This window comes from Aulonocara stuartgranti (assembly GCF_965226115.1).
Source record: "Aulonocara stuartgranti genome assembly, chromosome: 20".
Taxonomy (NCBI): Eukaryota; Metazoa; Chordata; class Actinopteri; order Cichliformes; family Cichlidae; genus Aulonocara; species Aulonocara stuartgranti.
Genome location: NC_138956.1, coordinates 5,755,105 through 5,766,911, shown reverse-complemented (window position 1 = coordinate 5,766,911; position 11,807 = coordinate 5,755,105). Strand labels below are relative to the sequence as shown.

At 39.2% G+C, this 11,807-nt stretch overlaps 1 long non-coding RNA gene across 1 annotated transcript; it reads left to right on the top strand.

Annotated features, from left to right (window-relative positions):
* Window positions 1–8,445: 8,445 nt before the first annotated feature.
* LOC309696811 lies at window positions 8,446–9,887 on the top strand. The gene is made up of 2 exons (XR_014273662.1): window positions 8,446–9,091; window positions 9,648–9,887. It is a non-coding gene; the product is annotated as an uncharacterized lncRNA (long non-coding RNA).
* The last annotated feature ends 1,920 nt before the right edge of the window (window positions 9,888–11,807 follow it).

The following is an 11,807-nucleotide window of genomic DNA, read 5'->3' as shown; positions in this document are numbered from 1 at the left end:
GGACCCATATAGACACTCTCTAGTGTTAATTTAACACTGGAGATTTTGCTGTGTAGAATTATTCTCGTGTTACTCAAAAATTGGGAAAATGGTGATTCAGCTGAAGCCAAATCACATCCTGGATAAATACTAACCTAAAAAAAAGACCACAAATATTACATTTACAGAAGTCTCTTAGATCTGTCTGGTTATGACTCATATGAGTCTGACAGTACATTCCCAGAGCAGGTTTAAGGCTGGTGAAATGTCTCAGAGTTCTGACAAGCTCATAGACCCTCATGTGCAGAACCAGAGGAGTCCCCCTACAAGCCAGAACAAACAAACCTGCAACAGCCCCACCAATGGCAGGAGTGACATAATGAGGACAATGAGAGCACTTCTCTTACAAGTTCTCTTCTCTTATCTGCACCCGTGAAACATGGTTGGAGTATTGAAATCCCATCAGCTGACCTTCACTGTTTTCAAAAACAATTGAAGTGCAAATCAGACACCATTTGTGCTAAAGTGTGAGTAGTAAAGTACTGGCTTGAGCCTCTGTCTGCTTTTGAAATATGACTCCTACAAATGCTCAAAACATCTGAGGTTCAAGATTTGAGAAATTACAGGCATTGCGGTCATAGCTGCCAGTGGGTTTGCACCTGTCCCAACAGTTTAAAAGACTGGAAAAAGAACTTTTGTGGGGCTGCTGGGACTTAAAATATATGACAATTAAGGGACTAGAACTATCAGTTTTGGGGTCAGTTATTAAAAAACAAAACAACAAAGGTACAAATTACACACTCATTACTTCAAAATAAAATCATACGTTATACTATTTAACTACTCAATGGGGAAAATAATATACTTGTTATATTACTTTGCTTTGTAACACCGACTGAAATTCACAGGTACATAATCAGCAGCAAACCTTGGGCTAGAGTGCCACTAGCTCACACAAATCCCTACACTAATGAAGAAATACTTTCTTTTAGTGTTAAAGGTTGAAATCAAAGCCAACAATACAAAGTAGAGTTGAAAACCAACCAAAGAGACTTCAACGAATCATCCCTGCAATTCTACTGTAGAAACAAGTGCAAATAGAAAAATGGAGGTTAAAATGCTATAAAAATGCATCTATTAAGGCTGTTGTCATTTTAACTTGTGGAAATGCTTCTTTTTTTGTTTGTTTAATATAAACACACCCCCTAACAATAATCAGTGGTCACTGTAGCCCTCTCTGGCTTTTTATTAGCACTATTCATGTGCAACACATCTTTCAGCTCAGTTTTTAAAACAACTTACAGTAGACTATGTGCACCTCAGCATATGCTACTTCCGGTGGGGAAATTCCTGTAGGGCGCTTTGTTTCCGGTGTGATATTCGCGTCTTGTTTACGGTTGGGTTTTCAAAAAAAAAGTCAACCAAATTGACGAATCAAGTGGCGAATTACATTTCTCAAGATGCCTTGGGCATTTACCGAATATATCTGTAGATGATGTTCATCATTTTTCCCTCGCGCCTCAGAGCAAAAGAGAGAGAGGGTTGACATTTCTCAGTATTTGTATATAGATTTCCCGCGTTTATCGCGGGTGTTATGTTCTAAAAATAACCAGTGATAGGTAAAATCTGCGAAGTAGCCAGCTTTACTTTTTAAAAATATTTTAAGGCTGTAAAACTCGTCACTAAACACTTTATACACTTTTCTCAGACAGGCATGAACAGTTTCACACTTTTCTGTCTTGTTTAAACACTCTCAAAGTTCAAACCTTCGTAAAAAAAACTCTCAGTATATTTGTTTTTCTATAAATAATAATGACAGATTTTAGAACTAATGAATTTAACTTTAAGCTTAATTGCTTAATTTAAGCTTAATGCACCTTATAATCCAGTGCGCGGTATGGTAAAAAAAAAAAAAATACGGTAACTTCTACCTTCCTTTGGCATGTCCAGAAGTCCAAGTTTTTGTGCATGGTGCTACCGCAGGTGCCTTTGACGGTGTAAAACGTTTCGTTGACATTGTTGCGTTTGTTGGGGAGAAAACTTACAAACATACAGTACAGCACTTCAGAGTCACACTGCTAGTGATCGATGTAGCGATTCTGTACTGTACAGGAGAGCACGGCATGGAGGAGATCGACAATGATCTACAGCCGATCGGGATGCAGAACACAAGGCGCTTTAAAAACAAACAAACATGCAAACTTGCACTAAAAGAATCCGCAAAACAGCGAAGCTGCAAAAGATGAACCGAGTTATAGCGAGGGACCACTGTAATTGTGAAGATAAGTCACAACATACCCTTCGTAAATACTAACATATAGAGACCCTTACCCGCAATCATTCATTTTATTTTTTTTTAACCTTTTTTTCACGGTTTGTTGACATGCTGTGTAGGTGTGTACTGATATCGACATAACGGGGAAACATCTGGCTTTGACTATTTTTCACCTGTAGTTTGAATGCTGGACATTTTCCTGCTTAAATCATAACAGCTGTCACTATACAGAGATGTGCTTCTGAATGTGGACGATGTGTCTTCTGCATGCAGTGATGCAGTTCTGCTTGTGTTGAGTGATATAAACAAACAATCGATCTACACTCTTCAAACATCAAAATTGATAATTTGATTTTTTTATGACACAGCAATGGTGAGTGTTCCCACCCTCTGCTGTTTTTAACTCAACGTAATCTTTCCGTTTTTGTATTTTGGACATGATGTTTGAGTCCACCTTCGCAGTAGCAATTGACTGCAAAATAAAGCTACCGGAAATGTACAACCCTACATCCAGTCTTTAAACAGGAAGTTAGCGTTTTCTCGTGCACAGGGTCTAATTGAAATTTTTTTGATAACATCCTATTTCATAGTGCAATCTTCATGTGCTTTAAGTACCCGCTAATTGTTTTCACAGTATTCATTCACTGTGTCTTTAGAGATTTGCTATCTTTTCTTAGCTAGTAGCTGCCTCTCTAGCAACACGGCCTCTTCACCTGTTCCTCTTGCACTTTCTTGTTCATTGTGTCAGATGTTTAGTTACTCCTCGGCCTCCTTTAGCAAAAATGATACTTGTAATAAATGTAGTCTATTCACAGCTCTGGAGGCCAAGATCACTGAATTGGAGACTGACAAAAAGTTAGCTCTCTGTTGAGCCAACCATTCCTTTAACATTAACCAATAATGACTTCATGAATTTCTTCACAAATAAGATTTTAACCACTAGAGAAAACATTACTCATAATGATCTCACAGGTGTAACATTATGTCGGCTACTTTCAGTACCACTGACATATCGTAAAACAGCTAGCTAATCATCTGCAGAGAAATGGCTTATTTGAAGAGTGCAGCATTCAATACTGTTGACCATAATATTTTATTAGAGCGATTAGAACATGCTGTAGGTATTACAGCTACTGCGCTGCAGTGGTTTGAATCATATCTACCTAATAGACTCCAATACGTTCATGTAAATGGAGAGTCCTCTTCACACACTAAGGTTAATTATGGAGTTCCACGGGGTTCTGCGCTCCTTTAGGCAGCATCATCAGAAGGTATAGCATATATTTTCACTGCTATCCAGATGACACATAATTTTATCTGCCCGTGCAGTCTGCTAAAACATACTAATTAGTTAACTTGCAGAAATATCTTATAGATATAAAGACCTGGGTGACCTCTAATTTTCTGCTTCTAAATTAGATAATACTAAGGTTATTGTACTTGGTCCTAAAAATCTCAGAAATATGGTCTATAACCAGATTCTTACTCTGGATGGGATTACCTTGGCCTCCAGAAACAGGAATCTTGGAGTCATTTTTGACCAGGATATGTCCTTCAATGCACATATCAAACAAATACTTTTATTTGCGCAATGTCTCTAAAATTCTAAATATCCTGTCTCAGAGTGACATTCAAAAACTAGTTCATGCATCTATTACTTCTAGGCTGGACTACTGTAATTCATTATTATCAGGATGTCCCAAAAACTCCCTGAAAAGCCTTCATTTGATCCAAAATGCTGCAGCAAGAGTACTGACAGAGACTAGAAAAAGATATTTCTCCAATATTGGCTTCTCTTCACAGGCTCTGTGTTAAATCCAGAATCTAATTCAAAATCCCAGCAGTGCTAATATGCTGTGCAGATAGTAAGTATTGACAACCTACAGAGCAAGAGGTGACATGATAGTAGGAGCTTAATGATTTTGTTTGTGTTGGTTGAAAGGATGTTGGTATAGTTCAAAAGTTCAGATGCTTGCCCTGTTCCCAAACCTGATGGCAAAATTCAGGCTGACAGCATCAGTTCAGAGTTGGGACTCTAATGCACCTGGCAATATTTTTAACCTTTCTCTTGAACTCGTGGGCATAGAATTTCTCCATTGCTAACAATCTAGACTTCATGTTGGCCAGGTTGTCCTGTTCTTACGTCTGCATTTTAATTTTGCTGCTGAGGTGCAATGCCATTGCATTACAAGGTGGTCAAACATTCTGTAAGTATCTTCCTAATGGTGCATCAGTAAAAGTTGCACAGTGTGATTTGTTCATTTAAACAGGGACCACTGACTCATTATCGTGCAGACGATGAAATGAGTGAGGAAAGGACCCCACTAACATGAAGTCAGGATTCTGAAGCTGCTGACTTGTTCCTCTAAAATCCAAAATAAGGGTGTGCCATCCTCTATGTAAGAGTGTGTGTGTGTGTGTGTGTGTGTGTGTGTGTGTGTGTGTGTGTGTGTGTGTGTGTGTGCGCGCGCGTGTGTCATTTAACTGCAGCCCTCAATAAGCACCTTGGAGGTTGTTGTCATGGCACATTGAAGTCTAGGGTTTAAGTTGTAGAATATCTGTTTTTCAAGGTCGTGACAGTGCATTTAATCATGGCATGTGAGTTGCGCATGTCTGTGCAGTCATGTGTGAACGGTGAGTACAAGATGGGGCTGAGGACCCATTCCCAAAGGGGATCCAGCATTGAGAGGCAGCGCTGAGCCAGTGGAGCTGCCCATCTTCACATCCTGGGGTCTAACAGCGAGAAAGTCCAGGATCCAACTGATCAGGGAGGACCTGAGTCCCACATGTTTAAAATTTTTTGGTGTCGCCTATCATAATTTTCTGTGTGTGTGTGGGGGGGGGGGGGGGGGGGGGGGGGGGGGGGGTTAGTAGATTAGGGTTCCTACGTTATAAGTTATGTAAATGAAAATCCACTTATTACTGACCTCTGGTGCTTATGCAACAACCAATTCAAATATGCGTCAATACATTTGACATCACGATGACTATGTGGCTGCTGTGGTAATGTTTCAAGAATAGATGCTACTGAATAGTGGGGCTCTTAAGCCTTTTGTAAAGTTTTTCTTTAGGGTGAACTTTCCAGATTGAAATGATGGTTTAGTTTGTCATTGATGACAAAGTGGTCTAAGAGTATAAAGAACGACTGAAAAAACGATGTGATTATAATCTAATAGAGGAATATATCTGTGAAATCTTTACATATTACAGAACAGGCAACTCTTCTCATCTTCCCACACTTATTGGAAATGCTATTAACAACAATAGATTTCTTATTGCCGGAGGGTTCTTATTCTTATCTTTTTTTCCCAGTTCGTTAAATTTAATGTAATTTTGCATAAAACAAGAAAAAAAATCATTAACTTCCTAGACTGTTTTCCAATAATTTATAAAACATCCCTGTGTAAAGTTTTGTATTTTTGATGAGATTACAGCCAGTCTGTTCACACAGCAGATATATTCACAAGACATTAAAGTACAACATATCTCATACTGATAAATTGTGCTCAATTTACAAACTGCAAGAAAAATATACTCCTGATGCATAATGTATTTGTGCTGCCTTGTATCAACAAAATGCCATGGACCTGCCTTTAAAATCCACATATTTTTTGTGTCAATCCTGTAATGTTCTGCAAAAAAAAGCCTGCAACATAGCCAAAAAGAAGATACTGTTGGATCAGGCAGTGGTGTGCACACAGAGGAAAATCAAACACTCATCTAAAGCATGGCTACTTTCTTCCGCACTTTGCTCTCAGTATGTTTATGAGCTTCTGAAGTGAGTGAAATGCACAAGGCTGTGCAGGTTAAAGCTCGACAAGGCAGGATTTCATGTGGGGTTACAGGAGGGAGGAGAGGAAGCAGCAGGGTGAAAGTTATGTTGTCAGGGAGGAGAACAATGGGAGAGGACAAGAGAGGCACAGAAGGTAAGAAGCACAACAAAAAGCATCATCTGTTTGTGAGGATGCCTTGCTGTATTGGTTTTTTCATTTCTTCAGGCAGAGCTAAGGCAGCAGAGAGTGAGCACACAACAGAGCAAGTGAACAGCCTTTCTGTGATGTTTGCACCTATAAATAACTTTTTTTTCAATCTTGACATCTTTGTTTTTATCTCTAAATCCTCCCCACGGTGCAAAAAATCTATGAGATGTAACCTAAACATAATTTACACTGCTAATTATCATATCCTCAATATACTGAAAATGTGCCTGCCTGTGTGCGAACTCTGATTTAGTATCCAGCACATCTAACCTTTAATGCACAATTGCCATCATTAAAGTCTCCAACCAAGCCCACATGAGACCATTTGAATGGGATTAAAGTGGCGATGTCAGTTTTGGTTTCAAGGGAGGATGCCTTGACTTTGTGTGGGGCAAATTGATGTCAGGAATGGTGGGGAGGAGAGGCAGTGGGGGGGTCTCCTGATGCATTCTAAAGTGGCAGTGAGTGGACCAGCATCTATTATTTATCCCCCCTACCCACCATTAAGCCTGTAATGAGCTGGTTTAATTCACTGGGCAAACAGGCTTACAGCAGTCATGTATCAATAAATGTTAATTATCCTGGCTCCTGGTCGCATCTTCGAGTGCCCCAACACTGCAGTCTTGGCCTGATTGCTCCAGCATGGAATCCAATATGTTAGATGTCAATGCGGTATCAACTGAGGAATGTGGGGTGTGTTGTTTAGACAATTACTGCTGCCCTCCCAAGTCTTGGGTTTAGCATAATGGAGCAGGCCCTGTACTGTTAGGGCAATGCTGGCTCATCTGGATTCTCTGTCAACAAAGCTATTGATCCAGCATTGGAACAGTGTCAAATCATTGTCTGTCTTACAGCACTAAATCATCATCATCATTTGCAACCCATAACAATGATCTAGGTAAAGTAAGTGGGAAGCAATGGAGATTTGATTCAAATGGATAGGAATGTTTTTTTTTTATTATTAATCAGATGAGAAATTACAGTTAAAATTACCAACTTGCAAGTGCTGTTTTTAATGCCTGTGGATCTTAATTGGGAATACAGTCTTATACTTTAAGAGGTGTTCAGTGCTTGAACAAATGAATTCTTAAAACAGGCCTATCTAAATCATTGTAACTGTAGCTTTAAGGAGTAAAGTGTCTCTGGTGAACCAGGCCAAGCCACCTGTCAGCTCATGGTTTAACCAGTGTAAGCCGACCCTCCTTTGTGACTTGTCTCTAAAAAAGAGTATGGAGTGAAACCCGCTTGAACTGGAATCCCAAACAAAAATGCAGATGAAACATCATGAAATTTAACCCAACTTCAGAAAAAGATTTAAATAATAATACGAGCATTAATTTACTTTCATCCATGAAACAACAGCGCAATAACCTCATGCCAGGAAACCAAGAAATTGACGTTTAGTCAGAATTCTGACTTTTTTCTCAGAATTCTGGGGAAAAAAAGACGTCCTCACTTCTTTTTTTTTCCCAGTGGCCCTTATCCTCTTCCATACATTCTTGATGCTGTTCAGTTGATCACTTTTTCGATGACCAGCAAAAATAATGTGATATGTCTGTGCCCACTTTGCCTCTGTGAAACAGAATCAGCAAGGGTGGCCACAGTGAGGAAAAAACTCTTTGGGATTAAGAAAGCACTTCAGAAGGAATGACATTACTAAAAGCCAAGCATATCCATTTGGACAGTACTGCTAGTTAAGCCAGCATCACAGCACTTTAATGTCTCTCTTGTCCCCCTCCACACACACACACACACACACACACATACATAATTTTCTTAAGACACGATTTGGTTCATCTGCTTGAACTGCTTTATTACGTTTTTTTCCAGTTCAAGTACAGTTCAGTCCTCTGATCCCCTCAGCAATCCCTGGGGTACAGCCGGAGAAGGACGCATGACATGATTAATGGGCAGCAGAGGTGGCTGATGGGACATTGGGAGAGGGTATTTGTGTGGTAGGGGGATGTCAGTGGGCACGCCAATATTGAATCATTGCAAGCAATTGTAACATTTCATTTTAAATGAAATGGATCTCTGAGTGCATTTGATGCTATCACCTGTAGAAAACAGTGACATCATGCAGATGGATTTGCTTCTATAATCATGAAATGCCTAAGTCTCAAAATAAGATGCATTGTAGGAACCAGGTATGACAAGTTGTCTCTGGTTCTTCGGCCTAGATTTGACCATTTCCAAAAAGCTGTCCTTTATTATAATGGTACAGAAATACAAAAGTGGCTGAAAAATGTATAAAGCACTTGGTTGAGGTAGGTAAAAGTTAGCAGTATGTGAAAATGAGATTCTGAGGTTAAACACTGATATCCAGACACTCTGACACTAAACCACTTTGGCCTTATTTTCTGCTGTTCCACGTTTAGTATGGGCAGAAATCTGTGCCATCAGAAACTGAATTTGAATAAGTTCAATTTGAATTTGAATTGCTCCGATTGAATCTGAATTGTAACTTGAATAAATGCTTTTGAAAACTGAATTTGAATTAGTCTAATTTGAAATTGAATTTATGGTTTGAAAATTATCATCACTAAATTGAAATTGAATTTATATTTTGAAAATGAATTGATTTGCTTTGAAACTGCATTTTATCCTTTAAAAATTCAGCTCTCGAATAATTTCAGTTTCACTTCTCACCATTCAGTTTCAGTTCTACAATTCAATTTCAGTTCCAAAATTCAGTTTTTTGGAACTTACATCCGGTTCCGGTTCAAGCGCAGATTAATAGAACTACGTTTTACTAGTGGACCGAAAGTGTTACCGACGGGAATCTACAGCGTCTTGAGCTGAATTAAGACTTCAGAAGTCATTCGTCATGTCGAATGACCAGCGGATAAACTCTCAGGTTGGTAATAAATGTATTACATGTATAAGAACAAGCGTCATGTTAACAAAAGATAGCCGTAAGGTAACTGTTATGCTTATTGTAGCTGTTAGCTAAAAACGCTAATTTGGCGTAGTTTGCCCTGAATTCAGCTTTGACAACAAATATGATCGACTGTTTCTAGTAGAATTCCAAAGTTGTCATCTTGTACCCTCTCAGAGTGCCCCTCTGTATGCTTGCAGAGACCCCTACAGTAGGGAAACATGCAAAACGGTGTCCAAACCTTTGTGTTTTAGCTTTATTTATGTCTTACACAGCATCCCAACTCTTTAGCTAACTTAATAACTTTAGCTAAAGTGAATAGTTAGTCTAATTCATTAGTGCAGCATTACTGGATCATCTCTGTTTGAAGTGATATAATATGATATACAACTATCACTGTGTTTAACTACCATAATAATTCTTAGGGTACTGAGTGCATGCTTAATTAGATATATTTTTTAAACATGCTGCTCCATTACTATGTTTGACAGGCTGAAGTTGTCGGGTCACCTCCTAAATCGACCATCTTTTACAGGTGTTTTGTGCCAGAAATGGAGTGTCCACTGAAGATACTGAATCTCTACGCCTTGCCATTGATCCCTATTGTGCCTTCATCTAGACAAGAGACATTAACTTAACCACTCTCATATGCTCTGTACCTACATCACATTCCCTGACAGTCGTAGCTTGGCTCATCTGAGGGTGAAATTATAAGAATGTGTTATTTTGCAAAGTGCTCTCTAGTGTTCCTAAATAAAATATGGCATTGAGGTCATTTCTTTTGAATTAATCCCTTCTTCTGAAATATAAGAACCTCTTCTGGTTTTAATGGCACTTTGGATTTCCTGACTTTCCGTTCCACTTCCAAACCCAAATAGATGCTGACAAGCTGACAAAGTAACATGGAAGAGGGAAAGACGTTGGAAAGGACTACTACAAATAAACCTAATGCCTAACCATGAAAAGTGTAAAATAAGAACAACAATAATAATAATAATAAAGATAAAAGATGAAGTAACAAGTTTTTAGTTTATTCCAAATGATCATCCAGATGTCTGTGACATGTGATGACAAACACCATAATGGAAGGCCTTAGTCATCACATGCTTAAACTCATATATTTTTGCATATGCTGAACAGGCAGTCAGACATGCTGTAACTGTGGGGTAGAAAACAGCATGAACACCATACGGCAGGGGTCTCAAACTCCAGTCCTCGAGGGCATGGAAAAGTTGCATGACTCCAGTCCACCCTTGAGGACTGGAGTTTGAGACCCCTGTCATATGGAATATGACAGGTTTGGTTGAACTGCATGAAGACTCTGAAGTTTGTCTTCTCTTCTGGCAGGACAGGAATGTGGCCTTGTCCTGTGAGCCACAGTAAGGATGTACTTAGAGTAGAACTGGACTGTCACTGGCCTCAGGCTCTTCACCCTTTTCAAAGACAAAGCAGTCATTTAGATAAAATATTAGATATTGTTTACCTGTAAATGCACAATGAGAATTTAGAAATGTAATTATTGTCAAGAGTGAACAAGCACTGATAGTGTAATCTACAGCTGTGGCCAAACGTTTAGAGAATGAGAAGTGTTGTTTGCTTATTTACAAAGTTTGCTGTTTCAGTGATAGTTGTATATCATATTATATCACTTCAAACAGAGGTGATCCAGTAATGCTGCACTAATGAATTAGACTAACTATTCACTTTAGCTAAAGTTATTAAGTTAGCTAAAGAGTTGGGATGCTGTGTAAGACATAAATAAAGCTAAAACACAAAGGTTTGGGCACCGTTTTGCATGTTTCCCTACTGTAGGGGTCTCTGCAAGCATACAGAGGGGGTACTCTGAGAGGGTCCAAGATGACAACTTTGGAATTCTACTAGAAACAGTCGATCATATTTGTTGTCAAAGCTGAATTCAGGGCAAACTACGCTAAATTAGCGTTTTCAATTCAAATTCAAATTTAACTTATTCAAATTCAGTTTCTGATGGCACAGATTTCTGCCCATAGTTTAGGGCTCATTTTTTTCTAATGGCACTAAATGTAATCTGACTGTTGATGCACGACTGGTTTGAGGTTTCTCTGTTTCAGACAAAACATAACATCATTGTTGGCTTGGACCTGCCAGTTTTATAATCTTGCTGTCATTTAGCTCCATTATGACAGTAAATACAAGAGCAGAAGCAGATACTTCCAGGGTAAAAATTCGATGACCTAACTTTTCAAAGCCTGACATGAAATGAACAGGCAAAAGGCCACCATGTAAATGAGGCCATTTCCTCTAAAATGTCATGATATGGCATATTTTACCAGTGCCTCCTGAAACAAGCAAAAGCAAACAACAACAAGCAGGTATTATGGTGGAACTGGAGTTAAAGGTAATTTCAGTGTCTACCTGTGAACGCTGCACAGTGTTCCTCCTGACATGTCACTGTTGCTTTTGTGTGCGTGTGTGCACGCATGCCTGCTCGTGCGCGTGTGTTATATGACAGAGAGAAAGAGACAAGGGTAGACAAAATGTGCCCCTCTAGCCTTTGTAATTATGTGCCAATTTTCTCCCCGTCAGTTGCCTTTATCATCCCTCTTAGATCTCACCTAGGGGTCGGAGACTGTCACACTCTGGCACCTCCATCTCTCAATGTGTGCCGGATGAAATGTAGAAGTCCTCCCATTGACCTCTGCCTGCCAGCTCCCGC